Raw genomic sequence first — 20,645 nt, 5'->3', positions numbered from 1 at the left:
AAGGCCATGTAGTTTTTTACTACTTTTTAGAGAAAGATCTTGAACCAAATAATGTTAATGCTATTTAAGTTCATTGTGCATCATATATTTCCAGCTTATATCTAAACAATGTTCTTGTGCAGTAGATGTTTTAGTGTTAAACATTTGAAATCTTACCTGCCACTCTGTTCTGTTACTGGTTTAATCTTCTTGACTTTAAATAGTCTGTCTGAAGTCACTGCAGAATGGATCAGCAGAGGAGCACTCAGCTAATTTAGAAGGAGGTTAAGAAGCTATTCTTAAGAGTTCTTTATCTACTCTTAAAGGTGTAAGAAGCTGTTTGTAGGCTGAAGGGTGTCAAGGAGTAGTTGAAGATTTAAAGTTGAAGACAAATGGTTTAAGAATATTATGGTTTGTCATGTACAGTATCAGCAGAGATTTCCTTTCCTTCCCGACCACTTCTTCATGCATACGGCACGTATCCACTTTCGTTTGGGCGGCACAGCTGTGTGTGGCAGTCACTCTGTAAAACAGTATAAGGAATCAATCTAGCTTTAAACAAATGCTGAGGAACTGAGAAAAAAGAAGAAAAAGAAGCCAGAGCAGTTCCCTGAGGAAACTGAGCCATCCCAGCTGTACCTCTGCAGCAAGGGACACAGCTCGGGGCAGCGGAGGAAGGCGCTGTCAGCAGGCGCTTTGGAAGGTGGAAGCCTGAGCTGCCTTCATCCTTCACCATCCTCTGCCACGACATCCAGCCTGCCTGTGACAGGGAGCTCAGGCTGACAGAAGATGCCTTTCCTGTGCCTCCAGGTATGCTTTAAAGTGTTTGGACAGGAGCAGTGTTCCCTGTTGCCTAGCGTGCCCCTGGCATCAGCGCCTGCTTCTTGGGACACGGGAGGAGAGCAAAGAGCACCGCTGCGGAAGGTAACTAGCCCGCTTCTCAGCCAGCTTTGAGCAGTCAGTGAAGCGTTAATGTGCAGTGTCTTTTGCTCAGCCCCAGATAGACATGCTGCTGTTAATTTTTCACTATCCTCTAACACTTAGTTTAGAACTCGGCAGAAACTGGGTTTTTTTCGTGTTTGAGTAGACATTTGGCAACTTGTGAAGTGTCAGATGAGTACTGGTGAATCCGAGAACTAGGGTGAACATTTGTGTCAGGGAAGGAAAAAAATCTTCACAGCAGAAAGCACGCTGTAACCTGAGACTGGAGGTACCTGAAATAAAGTCGCTTTGAACTCATCTATTCCAATTATGTTAAAATCCAGATCCCTGAACTGCTGACACTTCACAGACTCAAGCAGCAAATGTTGAAATCTAGCTTTAAGAGACTAGCTGCACGCTGGAGACTTCATCACTACAAACCAAATACGGTAAAGGTGTAAACTGTGGCTTAAACGTAACAGACCATGAGAGAATCTGGCTGAAGAGTGCTGTCTGAGGTGCCAGCAAGGCAGAGGGCCCGGGACCCGGGTTTCAGCGGAGCAGGCTTGGCCACCGGCCTGGAAGCTCCTGCTCTGGAGAGGAGCCACAGCTGCGGGTGCCCAGTCGAAGGCCGGGGGTCCTGCCGCCGTGTTTGCCGGGGCGCGGTCTCCGTGCAGAGCCCCTGCTGCCCTGTGCTCTGCTGCAGAGGAGGGCGCAGGTGCAAGCGCGCAGTTTTCCTGCTGCTTTTAAATGCCATGGGGACGCAGGCATTTCCCTATAGATTCGCCTCTAAATGATAAAAGGCTTGGTAAATCTACAATGTTATTCACCAGACTATTGTTATGGAATTTCCCTATTAGATTAATCACTCCTTCTATCAATTCCATTTAGTCTATTAATTTACCCTCTATTAATTTATCACGGCTTTCTGGGTTGGGCTTTTTTTTCACCCTCATCTGTGAAGTGCTCCATGTTGACAGTGACGGAAACCTCACAGGAAGCATTGACAAGGTTTGAAAAATAATTCTGGAGCCCTTGTGTTGCTAAGGAAGTTTCATCAGTAGAACCAACGATTTGAGATTGTTTTCTCCGCAGTGCATGAGATAAATGAGAACTATTTCCAGATTCAGTAATTTTGGAAATCTGAAGGAAAGATCTTATCAGTTTGCTGGCCACCCTGAATAGAATACATCAAGAAAGATGAATAGGAAACAGGGATACCTGTTTTGTTTCATAGCAAAAATAAAAAAACAAACCCTGCAAAAGTATTTTAAGTAGCTGTTTTTTCCTACTTCATTTTGCATTAAATGTAAAATCTAAGAATAATTTATGTGGCTCGCTTTTCATTATACACTGCTAGGATAAGCAAATTGTTTTATGGAAAGAAAAATAGGTGAAACATTAAATCATAAGAGGAGACCCTGTATGAGGTCTGAAAAGCTGGACTATTTAATGTATGCTTGGGTATCTTCCAAATTTTTCCCAGTGGAGAAAGGAATCTCTCAGGAAAACTGTATTTACTCAGTTTTAACCTAAGATGCAGCTGTATCAGGTGTATAAGGAAATTTTGTTTTCTACCAACTGCAAAATTTGACTGTTTTGAGAATTACTATCCTCAAATATATGAAAAATATGTTTGATTGATACATATAAATAATGTGAATGCAAAAGCCTTGTTAAAGCTCTTCCTTATCTACAGCAAACCTTGATTGTAGTTATTAAATATAAAGTATTCCACTTCCAGAGGAGTAGGACTGGGACCATGGAGCAATAGTGGCAGGTGATATTTTACTGTAGCTGCAGCATGCTTGAGCCATCCAAGGGGAATACACGACACATATCTGTGTAGCTCAATTGAATGTGCCTGGTTAGACAAGCACAAGTGTTCATATGCAGTGCATTTGCAGATGTAGATATTTGTGTCACAGCATACTACACAGCATACATTTGGAGCGTATGGAATCTTTTAAATAGATTATTAAAATGTGTAGAATACTTTTTAAAGAGAACAAAAAAAGCTGCATTTTTTTAGATGGTCAGTTGAACTAAGCTACCACTAAACAAAAGCATATTTGGATAAAGATAGTTGTTGAGTTATGACATCTGTTCTTCAATGAAGAATCTATAAATCTTTTTAGGATTATAATCTTCTTCAGTTTTAACTTCAAATATTGTGTGTATACAATACTATCAATCATAATCCTATAAAAGTAATTAATCTGGTGTGTTATTCAGCATTTAGATATTTTAAAAGTACATTTTACGGAGTTACAAATAAAATCTCTCCAGGTTAAAAGTGTTCCATTATATCATGTGGATCTGATTTGAAGATTTCTGGTGGAGGAACGAGGGAGCTATTTTTTTCCCTTTGCCAATAAAAATAGATAACATCTATTTTTGGACTCTGAACACAATCTACGTTTCTAATTCTCAGACAGTGTCTATGACTCACTGAAAGTACTTCTAAAGTCTGACCTTCAAGAACATAGAGATACTGGCCAGCTCCTCAGCTGGTGTAAATCAGCATAACTTCTCTGATCTGTGTTAAGCTGGCCTCATGCAAGATCTCTTATGCTTTTGGCATTTCTGTTCTCTGATGCTTTGATTTTCCTTTGCTTTTTCTCACCACTCTGGAATAGTTTCAGACTATCAATCCATGAACATCTGAGTTATTCTGGGGGCAAGATCATTTGTTACTGACTTTTTTTCCCCATGGGACAATATAATGTAGGTTCTAAGCTTTGGTTTGCTTTTATAGAGAATAGTTAATCTGATCAAAGCGCTCCAAATGTGCTCTATGCAAACAAATTCCTAGAAATCACAAAGCAGGACTTAATTGGTGTTGTCTTGTAGCTTTTTTCTGCTCCTGTAGTGTAGGTATGTTTTTCTCATACACTTTTCTGTCATGTGGTGTCTATTTCCATATTTAAAGATGCATATTTTATTTCATATAAACGGACTTGGTGTATCAATTTTTACATATTATCTAGTCTAAAGAAAACTAAATAGGCAGGTTATGATAATTAACGTGACAGTAGGTGGCTGTTTCCTCTTTTTGGTTGGAAAATAAATGTCAGTCTGCCATGTGTTGGAGCCACAGCCAATCCTTGGCCCACAAATTTCAGTAGCTCCTTCCTACGTAAAAATGATCTCTGTGTCTGGGAGTGCGTGCGCACGTGCACGTGTGTATTTTGGAATCAGTCGCTTTCTTCAGGCACTGATATCACATCCTGTTATGGGGAAGCAGCAACTTTGGTTGTGTCTTGATGCAACAAGTACGTGATTTTGGAAAAGTTTCAGTAATGGTCACCAACGGATTATCAGGCAACGCTTCTCTAGAGGCATGCAGCCAGGCCAGAGGATTTGAAGATTTTGAGAAGGCCACCATCCATGAAGCAATCTACCCACTTTATTACATTCTCACCAGAAGCTGGCTTTTCACCTGCAATAGTAAGCTTAACTTTAAGTGACATTTAAGTACTATTGTTAAAAGGTTGTAGCGTGCCTTTCTTTTATGAGTGCAGAGTTCTGTTTTATGAATGTGCACCTTGGGGTACAGATGCTGCTCTAAATCAATTCCGACTCACCCTCTTTTATTTCTATTCCAAACCCTAAATACAATCTTTTCATTAGCCTGTTTGAGGGGAGGGCGGGTGGTGGTGTGTCCCCAGGTTTCTTTTCTGTCAGGTGTTGTTATATAAAGAAAAATTAATGTAAGGTAAAAACTAGATACCTTTAAAAAGGTAACAATAAATCATTCAAAGTCTGTCAGTTTTCTGCACGGGCTGCTAGAAGAACAGATTTAATGGATGTACACACAACAGAGCTATTCTATATTACTGAAGTTTTCTCATCTGGCAGAGCATCATTTGGAACAAGCCCCATACTGTGGATAGAGTTTCTCTGCTGAAGAGAGACTGCTTTCTGACAAGCAGTACTTCGATTGTGGGGGAGGCCATGTGTATCTGCTCCGTAAGTGCTTCTTGATATATATTTTGAGACACAAACCTAAGAATACAGCACAGAATATGATAATGCAGAATATAGAAATAAGCTGTTGATTACCATTCATATTTTTAGTCTCCTTATTTCAGGAGAATGCCAAAAGCAAACTTCAGCAGTCATATCCAACTGTATTATTCCGCATGACAGTATAAAATAGTGAGACAGTTTCACAAACTAGATTAAGAATCGTAGTTTATATTGCTGCATAAAATTGCTAAAATTGTATAGAAATCTGTATTGCGAATCATAAGTTAATGTAAAAACTCCAAGCTATTTTTTTTCACTTTGTCTGTTTAAGCTACTGGGCAAGTTGTTGCATGAATAAATATATTTTCTTCCTCTGAAACTGTGTAATATTAAATGCTGTGTTGTTGGCATAAAATATAAGTTGATCAGACAGACAAAGATTATTATTCTGACAACAGTGTACACAAGGGTATCGTTGTACATTGAATTTCAGTGTGTAATATGGTATAAATCTTCATGAGAGACTCAACTTTTATTGGCTGCACAGAAGGTGCTTTTCCTTATTAAATACAGGAGATGGTCCCGGGGGATTTTTTTAAAATATCTTTATCCATTTTTTTCATCTAGTCTCTGGGCCCTGGCAGGCTGACAGATACAGCCGGGTAAGCATTTCTCTTTTGAATGCTTGGCTACGGATACAGCCATGCTTTAGCACTGGAGTCCCTGTAATGCTTTGCCTCTGCAGAACCCCTCAGATCCCACACAAGCTCCACCTTTCCCATTCCATAAGTGGATGTGTGTGTGCCCTGTCTGCAGCCTGTAGGACAAAAGAAAAAAAAAAAAGCCTTAATTCGGTGCAATATTACCAATGAAACACAAAAACGACAGTGGTTTTGATTCTGCATTTCTGTTGTTTCTTGCTGTCGCTGGCTATCGCCATCCTCTCTGTGCAACTGCTGAGGATTTTCAGGGCATGGGGACACCAACAAGCACTCTCACTTCTGAGCACTGCACAAAACGAAGGGACATGGGCACAGAGCAGCATACCCTCTTCTTGAATTTAAACTACGTGGATTATTGTCCTGGCCAGTGCAGGTATATAATCTCTTTATTGGACATAAGTAATTAGGAGATTTTCATCAACTGTCCATCAGCAGTTAGCCCACCCTCCTATATCAGCAAGAACATCTAAAATCTACATGTTGTATGTAGATAAGAAGATTTTTCTAAGGTAGTCAACCTAGTCCAGCTTTACAAAGAACATTAGCAGTGGCACGCTAGTGAAGCACCTAGCTTTCAAACTGAAGTTTAAAATTAGACATTATGTGTGGATAAATCCAGTGTAAAACGCTTTTGTAACAGAAAGTATGCGACACTGTTTGGCCCAGCTAACAGGAACTACTAAGGACAACAGTTTACAAACCGTAAGTCCGTGCTCCAGTTCACACTGAACAAAATGCCATTGTATTCCCTGAAACGGGAAGAGTAGACCCATCCTGGGTAAAAACCTTAGCTACTCAACTGCAGAGTGATGGTTACGCTTGTGTTGAGTCAGTGGAGATCTTCAAGAGTGAATTTTTATGGTGTCTCGCCTCTTCCACCTTTATTAGTCAGCTAATAGTACTGATCAGTTGGGAAGACTGTGCAGACAGAGGTGTACTGCATTTTGGCCTGATGAGATTACAGTCCTCCAGAGATTTGTATACTACATTCAGCAAGTCACTTATTTCATCTTTATTTAATCTCCCTTTCCCCATTTGTAAATGAGAATGAAGTGGATCTTTCACGTGATGGCCTTTGTAGACCCACACTCACCTCCACCCCCCCAGATACTTTGTATATGAGTATATACATCCGTGCCCCATAACATCGTCCCACAGAATGAGGAAGGTCACTGGGGAGGCAGGCAGAGCTCAGATCTGACGGGCCTTTCCTTTCTTTAGGGCAGACAAATTCAGGACTCATTACTAGATTACCAAACTTTGATATTTTTTTTCCCCAAAAAATTTCTGTTCTTCAGTATGAAAAGTCAGTTGTGATATTTCAGACCCTTTTAGAGCCCATATAAACAGAATTGCCATTAAAACTTGGATTTACTATTTTTTTACAATTAATAGCATCTAAGTCTTCCCAGCTACCTAAAATTATCTTTTTTTATCCTGGTACTTTCTGTTATAGCTTTATAGCTTGATGCACTTAAAATCTTAGACTATACCAGTATTTTTTTATGCCAGTACCAACTATAAAATCTATATGCATCACCTTTATTGCATAAGTAAGGACTATGGAATGACTGTGGTTAAAATACACATTATTAGTGTTGTGTCTCTGCTACTGGTTTGTGTATTATTGTGTTGAGGACAAAATAACACTTTCACCATCCATAGGAACATGAAATTGTTTTCAAAATTAACTATCACATGTAAAGTTATATTGTATATAGCTAAATAGTAAAAGTAAGTGCATTTTTAGGTGCTCTTCATGTGAGGTCACAGTGCTGATGAATTTCCCGGTATTTGCTTTAAGCTTATGAGATGCTAATGGCAATCCGTGGAACGATGACGAGAAATGTGGCGCGCACACGCACACGTACGCGGGCACTCACGGGCAATTTAAAAAATGCACTAAACATCACTTGAAGGGCTAATCACATTCACATGTCGCGAAATATTTTTTCACCTGTGTATGGATGCATACTGAGGTGAGAAAAACGCTCCGATGAGGAAAAGGCAGACGATTCATCTGTTAGTTTAAAGTGGATATGTTTTATTCACTGCTAATTTTAATCTGCAGAAATATTAAACTGTGTCAGTTTATGATTCAGTCTTAATTTTCACATATACCATAGGAAAGCTATGTTTTGGTACGTGGTTTTCACAGCCTGATTTCCCACCGTTTTCTCCAGTTAGAAGCGTGCAAATATTTTTTAAAAAGCAGAATTAGGCGTATCTATAAGATGTAGTATGTTTTGGTTTCCTTTATTTGCCTCTTGCTATAATAACTTTTAAACAAATGTTTGCATTTTAATAGAGTTGGGTTTGTTTGTTCTTAGCTTTGTGGTTGCTGATTATCTTAATTTGTCACTCCCTGCATCGCTGGCTGCATCCCAAGGTCCAGGCAGTAGGGACAGTGAAAGGAGATGATCTGCGTGGGTCTCCAAAGAGAGTGCTGCAAGCAGAAAGCAGACGTCGGCATGCAGCGCGGAAAGGCTCAACCCCAAGCACTGCTTGAAAATTTTCTAGCTCTACTTGGTATAACTGTGTCACAAACCCTATCACTTCATTTCTTAATACATCCTTTTCCTTCTTTTCGCTACACATTTTCTCTGCTCGTTCAGCTGCCCACCCTCTGCAGCCTTCGGGCAAGTCAGCTTACGCCATTTCTTTATTCTTTGCCAGTGCCTGTAAACATCCGTCCTAACAGTATTTATCAGCTTTCTTGGTTTCACTTACAGTTTATTCATAGCTAGTTTCGTCTTGCAAAGTTTTTATACTTCAAAATTGCAGACCAGAAATGCAACTGTTTCTTTCAGTCGTCTCCACATGAACAAGAACAGAACCGTGGAAAGACTAAACTTTGAATTTCACCGGTTTCTGTAAATTATAGCTACTGTAACCTACAAGATTGTGTCAGTAACAGTACTGCCTTCTCTGAATTTTCATCCTCTGCTTGGCTTTTTGCAAAGCCGTCCAAGTAGGCTTCACTACGTGCATTTGTTTTATTCTCCGTACTCCACGGGAAGGACAGCAGAAGTAATGAGAATTAAGGGGGAGCACTTTTTGCGCAAACACTGATCCCACTGGAACACTTCAAAAAGTTGATCCAGGAGGAGAAATGATCACTGATGCTGCTCTCCTTCAGGGTGTCTGTAACTCAGAATAATAGCTCGTGAGTTATTAGCTGGTTATGTTTGGCATTCATCTTCTGAAGTTACTGCCAAAGGCATATAGGCAGAATAAAGCATAACACCGCGTTGATAAATACGTGTCGTTTCCCCCTGCCTTCCCCCAGAATTGCATAAAATGGAAGGGCAGAATTGGAATGTTAGTAAACATAATAGATCAGAATTTATTTTGTTTTTTCCCAGCTTGAATCGTTGTAACATTGGATTTCAACTTGCAGTGAGTGACTTTCATGTCTGATTTACAAATCTTTCAGATGAAGAATGTAGTGTGGAAACAAAATAAATGCTTGCTTGGCCATGATGTTTCAGTTATGAGAACTTACCAGATTAGGAAAAAAAAAACAGATGAGAAAGCGAGCTGTGCCTGCAAAAGGAACGAGTTTGTCATCTCATGAACTGTGCACCTTCCGCTGGCCAGCTGGTGGGATGGGGAGTCCAGCGAGGTCCCGCGTCTCTTCCAGTCCTCTCATGTTCCCTGTGCCACCACAATGTTTGTGGCTTCTAGCTTATTCTTACAGCTGATCTACAAAACTTGAGCATGGGACAGCAGAAAGAAAAAGCTGCTGAATGGCAGAGGTACTGTGCGTAGCAACCGCATCTCGAAGTTAAATTTCAGATCGTAAGGGATTTCACAAGAAGACATTACTCTCAGTTTATAATTCAGTGTTCCAGTTTTTTTCTAAGGGGAGAAAGATCTAAGCTGCAAATTTGATCTGCATTCTCCTTTTTGTCTCCGAGCGAGCATCTTTTTGAAACACTCAGATCTGACAGAGTCGTGGTTAATAGCTGGCCGATACGGACTGGAAAGCTTTTCTGCCGGTCTTCCACCATACATTAGATCATAGGGATGTGCCTTAGTTTATCCTTTTGATTATCAATTATATTAAAACCAGAATTAACAATGTCTTCAGCTCTTTCAAGTCACAGTGCAGTGTGTGATAAACTATAGTTAAACCAGAGCAATTACTAAACAATTTTGCTAATTAGAAGATAGTTTGCCAAATATGTTGCCTCTTTCTGTTTTTTTCCCTTGCTGTATTCTCAAAGAACAATTAAGAAACGGCCATAAATATTTCTGGCTGCTCTTGATGGGAAGAGCTGTGGTACTTGCACTGAGGTACGTACAAACAGAGCGAGCAGAAGGTAAGAACGGCCGTACTGTGTCGAACTGCAGGGCGTTACGCCGTGCTCTCCCCAGGAGTATGAGTAGGGAAGAGGGCAACACGAGTAGGGAAGAGTAGCAACGAGTATGCATCCAGGCTATGTATTGCTGTGCGTAGAAATCCACAAGGACGTCCACGAGGATGTCTTAAGCCAATGGCTGCATCTGCGTGCTTAATCACCCTAGACAGCTTTTGGGTTTGGGGGTTTTGTTTTTTTCTTGCCCGAATTTGTGGAATCACTCTTGGATGGGATGTAAGCTGACGCCCCAGAAATAGCTCTCCAGCTGAGGTCCCGCAGTAGAAAGGACCGCTTCCTTTTATTGCTTTACCCTGATACCTGATTCTTTGATTTGATAGCCCTCATTTCTTGTCTTAAATGCTGAACAGCCATTCTCTTGTCCTTTTCCTTGCGGCAGCAGTGGACCTCTGTCTCACGAATCCTCGGCCATTTCTTTCCCAGAGTGCAGAATCTTGACTTATTTAGCTGTTCCATGTGCAGATTCTTCAGTGCAACTTCAAAAGCTTAGAATTAACAGTACATTTTTCTAATGCTAAATGGTACTCGATTTGCAGTCATTAATTTGTTCTTGTAGATTAACGTAATGTTTCATTACCAAGTAAGACACAACTGCAGAGTTACAAATATTTTATGACGATTCCAATTGTCTATTTCTACTTTATTCTCCAGCAATGAAATCTCCAAATAAATTATTCCCATGCTTTTGATTTTCACTTTCATTTCACACATGGTCACTGATGTAGATGCATGTGTCTTGGAGCAGGAGGAAGGAACAGATGACCTGAGACCTCGTCAACCCGAATTATTCTATCAGTCAATAAAATCTATAATAAGTAATTTTCTTCAGTGATAGCGGAAACATATAAGAATAATTATAAACATGTAAAGCTGTTATTTAAAAGGCATGGAAAGATGCCACAGATTTTCTGCAGAGGCAAAACTTGTGGATTTTCAGCTGAGCATCCCTCTGCATAACGAGCTCTCTAACACGGCGAGCAGGATACCCAACACTGCTGTGCTCTGTTTCATCCCACCGCCCAGCTGGCTGGCGGCAGCGGTCTGGTGGCCAAGCAGCGTTCGTGTTTTAGTGCCTCTGTGAAACCAGAGAAGGAGTTTCTGGTGTCCCTTCCCCACCCACCTCCCCTCAAAAGGATGTCAGGCTGATTTATTTTTTTTTTGTTTCCCATCTGGGGAAACCTGCTGACATTATCTGTGAAACGAGTAAGCGATATAGGTTAGTTGTAAGTTTTACGTAAAAGCCTCTGTATCTGTAGATAAAACAAAAAATAACGTTATTTGTCTCCCTCTGGCCATCAAATAGATAACTGGTCCAGGATTTTCCTAATATTTTATAACTATTAAGGCATTACTTGCCCTAAGTCACACAGCATGAAAGAAGGAGCACTGACAGCTCGCATCGCATCTGATTGAGCAAAGAAATCAAGAGCACTGGGCTAGAGGAAAGAGCTGGGAGGAAAGTTGTGGTGAAGGAGGAGCAAGAAGAAGAAGAAGAAGAAGAAGAAGAAACTTCAGGAGCTGTGCTCATTCAGTAACGGGGAAAGTGGCGGCTGCAGGGATGCTTCAATCCACGGGGCTTTGGCTGGGCTGAAGGTGGGGAAAGTGTGGTAGCCAAGGCGTGAGGAAGCTTGATGGCCAGCAGCACAGGGAGAAACACCCACGAAAAGCCGGACTCCGTGAGGGACAGGGGGTGAAAGGCAGAGCAGCTACCGAGCTGGGAAACTCAAAGGAACGTAAAAGCAACCAGGTAGGAAACAAAGTGGGAGCCAGAAACAGTTCAAACCAGCAGCAGCTGGCCACGATCACCCTTATTTTCCTGGAGTCACTCTGTGGACAGAAGCATGGGATGGTGACTTCGTTCAGGGCTGACGAGGAGAGACGCTTTTGGGAGGCAGAGCACGGACGGGGAGATCGCTCTGCTTTGCTGCCCGGTTCCCACAGCCACGCAGCCGAGAATTTGCTCGTAGCGATGCCGGAAGCTTTGGACTGAGGTTTTGCAGTGTTACAGAGCCAACGGTACTGAAGATTTCAGGGAAGGTTCTGAGCATCAGATGCCTGATTTTGGTGAGAAACACCCTGATTTATGAGTTCTAAGAAAGAAAAGCAGGCTTAAAAGCAAAGGAGCCTCTTTGGTGCTTGCAACTGTCCAACAGTGGTTTATCACTGGATTAGAGTTTATAAGAAGTAGCAAATTGTGCAAACTTCAGGTTTACTGCCCGATTAGAAGTGAAATAAGTTTCAGGTGTGAAAAGTGTGTTTTACAAAAAAACCCCTCAAACTTCAAACAATGGTATCACCAAAGAACAAATACCAATATATTTGTATGGCCAGGAAAATGACTCCTGAAGTCCTCCCAGAATGACTTCTAGCTCCATGAAAATCAAGGAGTATATGCATATGCCGATGAATTGTTTAACTGTAGAAATGGCTTGCTTTCCTGTATAGCAGATGCACAAAAGGAATGGGAATGTTCTATAACTTAGGCTTTTAAATAATAAATAAATGGCTTACAAATAAATGGCTTACATTTCAGTTTGCCACATCTTGATTCTTGCATACTGTGTGAAACTGAAGTATACAAATATTTTTTTAGATGAATTATTTTTCCCTTTTTAAAAAGAATATAAAACCTCAAGAATATGATAAAACATCACAGTCAGTTTCTAAATACTTTGCATCTTAATATGGTTGAAGTTAAGGCAGTAAGTAATTTCGGAGTTTTTCCCTTGAGCTGCATAGTTCTTTTCATATGTAATTATTCTCTGAGTGCATTAGATAATGCTATGGTTCCCACAGCTGTATACACATCTATAAATCATTAATGAGGCAGTTAACTGAAACAAAACTATAAAAGATTTGCATTACCCGGCAGAACTCAGCCTTAATTGACTTGCAGTTATTTACAATTAATTTTTCCATTTGGAATAATGATTGCAAGCAACTTAGGGTTTTTTTTTTATTACTCAGGAATTAGATGCTGACTATTCATCAAAAGTTTTTACAGCAGGACCTTGTCAGTGGACAGTAATGAGCTTGAGGTAATCTTATATTTAGATGCACATATACACATAACCCCACCCCCCCCCCCCCCCCCATACTGGCAGAGGAGGCGGGAGTGGGAGCAGGATCTGGTAGTAAAATGGGGACAGGAGACAGTGTAACTTTTTTTTTCTTTTTATCACACACCTAAGTTGAACAACAATTAATTTCCTATCTTTATAGTACCTAGCTGAAAGGCAACACAATGAATACCATTGGCTACAGTTTTAGATAGATTCAACTGCGTGCATGAGGAGAGAGTAAATATTTCTTTCTATCTTTCTGTCTTACAAGACTGTAATACAGAAACCAGGGAATAAATGATTCAAAGGCTGTCGAGTAAATATTAATCCATTATGCTGTTTAAAAAATTACTTTTACAGAGATGTAGCACACAGAGTAAATCCTCATTAACTTGTCATTGTTTGAGTAGGCTGCGCGTCAGCCTCTGGACATGCACAACTCGAAGGTCTGCTCTCTCTGCCCTGTCAGCGTAACCCTCATTGACGCTGCTGGGCTGTGGCTGTGCTCATCAGGAAGGGATGTCACGTTCAAATTCCTAATAAAACTTCAGTCAGAAATAACCAGAGCCCATTTGCAGCAGCTGATGTTATCTTCATTAACTTTCGATCTTCAATTTTCAAAATGCCTGGGCAGATAGATCCCATCAGTAGTAACTCCTGGTCACTTCTCTGTTTCTAAATCACAGCTATAAAAGAAGTAAAATCTTACGTCTTGGGGTGCGCTATACTGGAACCATGCTCACTGGAAGTCAGTCGTTCCCTGCGACTCTACAAATGATACCTTTAATTATTTCCCCTTGCTACCCTTGTTGGGTACAAGATACATAAAATAAATGTCTGGGTTGTTTCTCTCTCCCTTTCCGATACAGCTGTCATGCTGAGGAAGTAAAATTACTTGCTTTTTTCCTTGTTTCAGAATAGATAATTTTGTTGTCCTTTGACTTACATTTAGGACTGTCTCTTTCCTTTAACAAAACTTGCCTAGGTGTGCTGCTCCCAGCGAGGAACTGGCAGCAAAGCCAGCGTCAGGAAAGCAGAGGAGGGCAGCTGCAGCAAGCGCTACCAGCTTTGCTTTCTTTGTAAGCCGTGCAGCCCAGGAGACACACGTGGGGCGAGCTCAGCTCTGAGTGATGGCAAAGCCAACGGCTGCTTTCCGTGCCTTATCGATAGGTGCTGGCGAAAGGCCGCTATAATTGGTCTAGAAAGTGTGGGCCCCATGACAATCCAACACTTGTAACCTTGAAAACCTTGCAATCTAGCGCTGAAGTAATTTTTTTCCAGGTTACATTCTGCTGGATTGCGTTACACCATGTAACGTCAAGCAAGGCGTCGAGACTCGGCGTGGGTCATTCTGGCTGTCGGGAACTCAGAGCTTGGCAAATGGGCCCTCCCTCTTCACCACTCCATGAACTTCACAGACACCGAACAACTTCATGCTACACCAGCGACCACATCATTTTAGCTGGAAAAGCTACTGTGAGGTGTGACATCGGAGAGGCTTTTCTTTTGGAGATGGGGCTGCTACCCGACGAGCAGGCAGTGGTGTTATTTTCATGCAGATCTCACACACAGCCCTGGCAACTGCATTTCAGATAACTGCACCCTTGACAAATTGCGTAGCATCATTCAGACCATCCTTTCACTGCGTTCATGGTCCTTCTCACTGGGCTTGATTTCCTGGGGTGGGGAAAGGTCTTGTGTTCTTGTAAACGCAGAACTCCAGTAACTTTTTATGCACATAGGTGATATTGCTGACATACTGATTTTTTTTTTTTTTTTTTTTTCCCCTGACTGGGTGCAACTATTCTAATAATTCTAAAGCCAAGTCGTCCACCACATTCCAGAGAGCATTAAACTGACCCATCCCTTCTTTCTTACACGGATTCTGAACAGACTGTTACTGCCCGTCCTCGAAACGGTGACAAAGAAATACCACGGCTCTGGGCTTTCTTGAGGGTTTGCTTTGAAGAAGCCAAAAATAATTTCAGTGAAAAAAGAACTTCCCTTTGGTGAAAATTTCTGTTTATGTGAAAAACTGTTAACTATCAAAAAATAAGCAGTTTACTTCCCAGCTCTGTTCTAAATCAAGAGCCTCAGTCCTGCAGAGCCTCTCACCACACCAGCAGAGTTCTCGTCTGTCTGTGACTCCTTGCAGTGTTACGAGCGTGGCCTGGTTTTAATTTTGCCTCAGAGCCAGCAGCTGTGAATGAGCTCTGTGAATTCAACACAACTGGTTTTCTCTTCTTCCTTTTTTTTTTCCAAGTTAGTATGAACTGAACATAATAAATATTAGAAGAAATAAAGAATTACAATCTGAGTGTGAGGAATTCATTTTTTCCTTTGGAACAGAATCTCAGCATTAACCTACCAGGAAAAAGCCAGTGATTTTTTTCCACTGCTTAGCACATTGCAGAGTCATTTCAAGGTGTGTAATATAGGTGTCAAATGCTCATAAATCAGCTGTCAAATCCTATCAAATACTTACTTTGCACAGGTGCAAATGATCACATAAAATGCAAAGCACTGATCTGACACCAAAAATATCTGAGTACCATTTCTGTCTCCACCAGTTTTATAGAACTATTTAAAAAAAGCCTAATGGGGAGCTTATTCCTTGTTATTTAAGTTACTAGCTTTTTTTGTCTGTTTTCTTACTTTTTGGGATGCGGCTCCCCCACCCTCCCATTTGACACCAAGGGAGAGAATGCGACAATTTATATGGAATTGCTTTGGCCTGGTCTACAATGAAAAAGATTCTGTTTCATAATAATGTTATGAATGATAAAGCAATTTTCCTGCCAAAACATCTATGTAAGTGCCCCAGCACCATCAACTGATGGCAGCACAGCTCTGGGAATAAACAGACTTTCAGCTAATGGCAGGAATCTTCGGGGGAAACATGAAACAGGTATTCCTTCCGGATACAGAACGAAACATCTGACTGAAGTTAAACGCCAAATCCTACTGGCCCTGGAGCAAATTAAAGTTTATTTTTCATTCCTGCTTATTCTGTCTTCTCTTTTTAGCTAATTCATCTTGTTTCATTTAATACCAATGGGTTTTCCTTTCTATTTGGCCACTCTGGGGGAAGAGGGGAACAATTCGCCGTAGGCACGTGGCCTTTTGGTAAGGAGATGAAAGCTTCAGGCAAAGCCCCGCTCCTAACACGCGAACGATGCCGGCACTGCGCGGCTGTGTTCCACCCTCCGGAGCTGGGGTCGGCGTGCTGCCACCGAGCTGTGCCTGCACGGGGTGCATGTACAGGGTCTCTGTGTGTGTGTATATATATATATATAGCTATACACACATAAATAGCAATTATACATATACACACGTACACACTGTGTGCTTTGAAGGCGCTCTTAATCACCTCCATGGAATATGACGTGTGTTGCGATGTTTATTATGAAGGAACAGAATCACGGAATGGGGGGGGTTGGAAGGGACCTCTGTGGATCATGTAGTCCAACCCCCCCCTTCAGAAGCAGGGTCACCCAGAGCAGGCTGCACAGGACCTTGTCCAGGCGGGTCTTCAATATCTCCAGAGAAGGAGACTCCACAGCCTCCCTGGGCAGCCTGGGCCAGGGCTCCGTCACCCTCAGAGGGAAGAAGTTCTTCCTCATGTTCAGATGGAGCTTCCTCTGCCTCAGTTTGTGCCTGTTGCCCCTTGTCCTGGCGCTGGGCACCACTGAAAAGAGCTTGGCCCCATCCTCCTGACACCCACCCTGCAGATATTTGTAAGTATATAACTGTGATGCAAACTTTATGATGAATAATCTACGTCTTCCCTCGGCAATTCAAAACCAAGTTTCTATCCATTGCCTTATTTCAGACTTTCTTGTGAAAAACCGGTGTGCCCATCTCACTGCTGGCTGGCTGCAGTGCACGACCGTTAATTAGAGCCGGGCCAGTTTTGTGCAGCTCAGGATAAACTTGTGGCTTCTCTGGCTCGTTCATCGCCGCCATCCCTCTGAGCGGCCACAATTTACTCCATGGCACCGGGCATGGGCTCTGTGACCAGGCGCAGCAGGCAGGTGTTCGTATGGCCTAACCCGCCCGGGACCGCTGTTTGCACAGACACTGGCCTTAAACCTAGAGGCTGTCCCAGCGGTGTCGGCCCAGAGCTGGGCTGCTCTCAGAGGCAAGAGCTGCAGCTACGTGGCCACACGCACTCCCCACAGCACACGCGGCGGGGAGCTGGGCAGCCCGCATGGCTCCAGGGAGCACGGAGCTGAGCAACCGCGTCCTAGGGACAGGAAAACCTCGCCTTTCCCCCACCCAACCCCTCCTGTGGACTGCCAAAGCAAAGACCTGATACATACCGAAAGGGATCTACTGCTCGGGGAATACACATTTCAACGTCATTTTTGAAAAAGCAGCGCATGCATTTTCACAGAATGGTCGTGACTGGAAGGGACCTCTGTGGGTCATCTGGTCCAGCCAAAGCAGGGTCACCTACAGCAGGCTGCACAGGCCCACGTCCAGGCAGGTATTTTTTTTTTTTTTAATTTTATTTTGCCTTTCATTTAGTGGTTCAAATCTAGCCTAAGCTGAGAGTAGAGGCAAACAGCTATTATTATCTGCTGGCTGCTGGGCAACCTATGCAAAATGAACCGTTAGTTTTAGACCTGTTCCTATTAGCTAAATTCTCACTTTGTAAAATTACCTCTGTAAGCGAAAACCTTCACCAGTAATCCCAGTGTCCTTGGCATATGGAAATAGAGATACACAAAAAGTTATTACTGATAAATTAGCTAGTTCTTTCCTGTCAGTGCAGGAATGGGATTGCTGATGAACTATATTGAAGTTATGCCTAACCTATTCCTAAAGTACTGGTGTTTTGTCTAGGGGCTTCTACACGCCGAGAAACAGTCTTTTTTCCCCAAGTGCAAAGCCTAATGTCTTTTTGAAAAGTTTAAATATTATAGAAGATCCAATTTGTTAAGTATCACTTATCCTAAAAGCATTTTAATATACAGTGCTGTACTTACGTTCAGAATTTGGGATTATGTCAACAGAATCACATAATGAAGAGCAAAAATCTTACTGTACTTCTAACTGCCACTCAGAATAATGCACGTTCTTTATTTAACAAAAGTCGGCTCCAGAAAGAATTTTTCCCCACCTTTGATTACCACCCTCCCCGTTCGTGCGAAGGATGCGCGCTGAAGGCGCCGGTGTCAGCTGGCCAACAGCAGCAGACCTGGCTGGTGGGCTGATGGAAGGGGAGCAAGCTGCGGCGTTTGTGCTGTGCTGACAGCGAGTTGGCTCATTTCAACTGATTTCTTTAATGTAAAAATATAAAACTGTAGTAATTCATAATTCATCTACAAATTCATCATTTTAAAAAATACTTGGTTTTTCTCCCCTTCTGTCCTAGCTTCGAATCACCAAAGACGCCCTTATTTGCAGACTAAAGGTCAAAATGTTCATTAATAGTGATTTTACAAGTGCCTGAACATCTGTAGCACGTGTAACACACGATGACAGCGCATGACCTGGCTTTAAAACACCCCTGGTGACCTCCTCTCCCTCTCCCTCCCTCCGCGCCCAGCGCGGTGCCCCGGGCAGGCGGGGGCCAGCTCCGTGCCCACGCGCACGCCCCAACGCCGGGCCGGCTGCAGAGGCCAGGAGGAAACACCCAACAATTTGGGTCAGCCCACATTCCGTCATGTTACCAAAAATATTCTGGAAATAAATACATTAATGGGCCACCGACTTGTAGGCAGCAATTACTTAAACCAGCATTCAGTGCTTAATGCACAGCCAGGCATTTCGGAAGGAGGGTGTTCTCGCTCCGTATTACCAGAGCCAGAGTTTAAATTGAGGTGGGTCACTATTGATTCGGTTGGAGTTTATTATGAGCGCAGTCCGCATTTCAGACGATGCATCAAATCGCTGAAACACATCGTCCATTAACTTGCCTGCATTTAGCCCAGAGCACCCTGCGTCCAGCGAACACCAACGCCGCCGGCAGAACGCCAGCTCAACGGCCGCTCACCAGCAAGGAGCTGCTCGGTGGGGAACCGGCGCGGTCCCGGAGGCAGAGGCTGGGGGGGGGGCTGTAGGTGCTGCCCCCCAGCCTCAGCAGAGCCCCCCTTCAGCCTGCAGACCCCCGTCCCCCACCGAGCTCCCCGCAGCCCACACACCGCACCGAGACGGGTCCTCAGTGTCCCCCTGCTCCACCGCTGCTAGGAGGTGCCGAGGACACGGGCACAGCCAAAGCCCTGCTCCTCTCGGGCATCTTCATCCCAGGCCTGGATGAGGCGACGTCCCAGTGTGGCCGTCTGGGGCTGTTCTCTGAGCAAACAATCCCAGCTCCTCCACCTTCAAATGCCAAGATCCACAGAGACCTGGAAAGTGCGACGTGACAGCAACGGCCTTTTCCTGCCTTTCGTGCTCAGCCGAGGTGCCTGGAACCGAAGTCTGCCCGGAGGCTCTCCACGCTGCACGGAGTGATAAAACCGACACGCAGCGCGAGACCGATCCCCGCGCAGCCGCGTGCCGGGCGGGCAAAGGCCGTACCCCGAAACGCGGGCGCGCACGCTGCCCGGTGGGAGCGGCTCCTCGGCTCTGCGCACGAGGAGGGGGACCTAATACATACTTACAAATATCTGCAGGGTGCGGGTCAGGAGGATGGGGCCAAGCTCTTTCCAGTGGCGCCCAGCGACAGGACAAGGGGCAATGGGCACAAACTGAAGCAGAGGAAGTTCCAGCTGAACATGAGGAAGAACTTCTTCCCTCTGAGGGTGACGGAGCCCTGGCCCAGGCTGCCCAGGGAGGCTGTGGAGTCTCCTTCTCTGGAGATATTCCAGACCCGCCTGGACGCGGTCCTGTGCAGCCTGCTCTGGGTGACCCTGCTTCGGCAGGAGGGTTGGAGTAGATGACCCACAGAGGTCCCTTCCAACCCCCACCATTCTGTGATTCTGTGATTCGGAGTGTTCCTGAGGCGATGAGAGGAAGTGAAGTGATATAAATTTAAAAAAAACCCCAGAAATCTGCACTTCTACGTGACCCACTCAGTCACCACTGGCCAAACCTGTTGCTCCTTCTGGCATGAACAGGCTTCTCCAACAGCAGCGTTCGTTACCCGCGTGCTGGTTGGGCTGGGCTGGCACATGGGACCCTCAGTGTCTTGGTTTGTCAGCACTGGTCAGGAGGCACCTAGTCAGGACTTCACAACAGGTTCACTCTCTGAAGTTTATCAGTTCCCTAAATCTCATCTGCCAGCATTTTGACGTTTAAAACTACTCTGGAAGGGCAAATTAGAAATCAATGACGAGCTCAGCCCTGAGAAATGTACATCAGCCACTGGGGAAAAAACCTGCTAAAATCACCTTTATGGAGACTAAAGAAAAAAGCTGCTGCAGCGTCCCGAGGACCGATTCCAGTCCTTTTTAAAAATAAGATTTAGAAATAAGGTCCAAGCCTCACTTCAGAGAATTCTGGTGGAATAGCAACTAAAATTAATAAATAGTCAAAGGTAGAATTTAAGTTCGGGTGCTGCAGTGTTCTACTCGCACGTGGGCTTTTATTGAGAGCGCAGGAGCACTCACAACTCCTAATCTCATATAATTCAATTTTCCATTGTTTAATCAATGGCAGTG

This window comes from Opisthocomus hoazin, chromosome 14, assembly GCF_030867145.1.
Source record: "Opisthocomus hoazin isolate bOpiHoa1 chromosome 14, bOpiHoa1.hap1, whole genome shotgun sequence".
Taxonomy (NCBI): Eukaryota; Metazoa; Chordata; class Aves; order Opisthocomiformes; family Opisthocomidae; genus Opisthocomus; species Opisthocomus hoazin.
Note: the sequence above shows the minus strand (reverse complement) of the source record.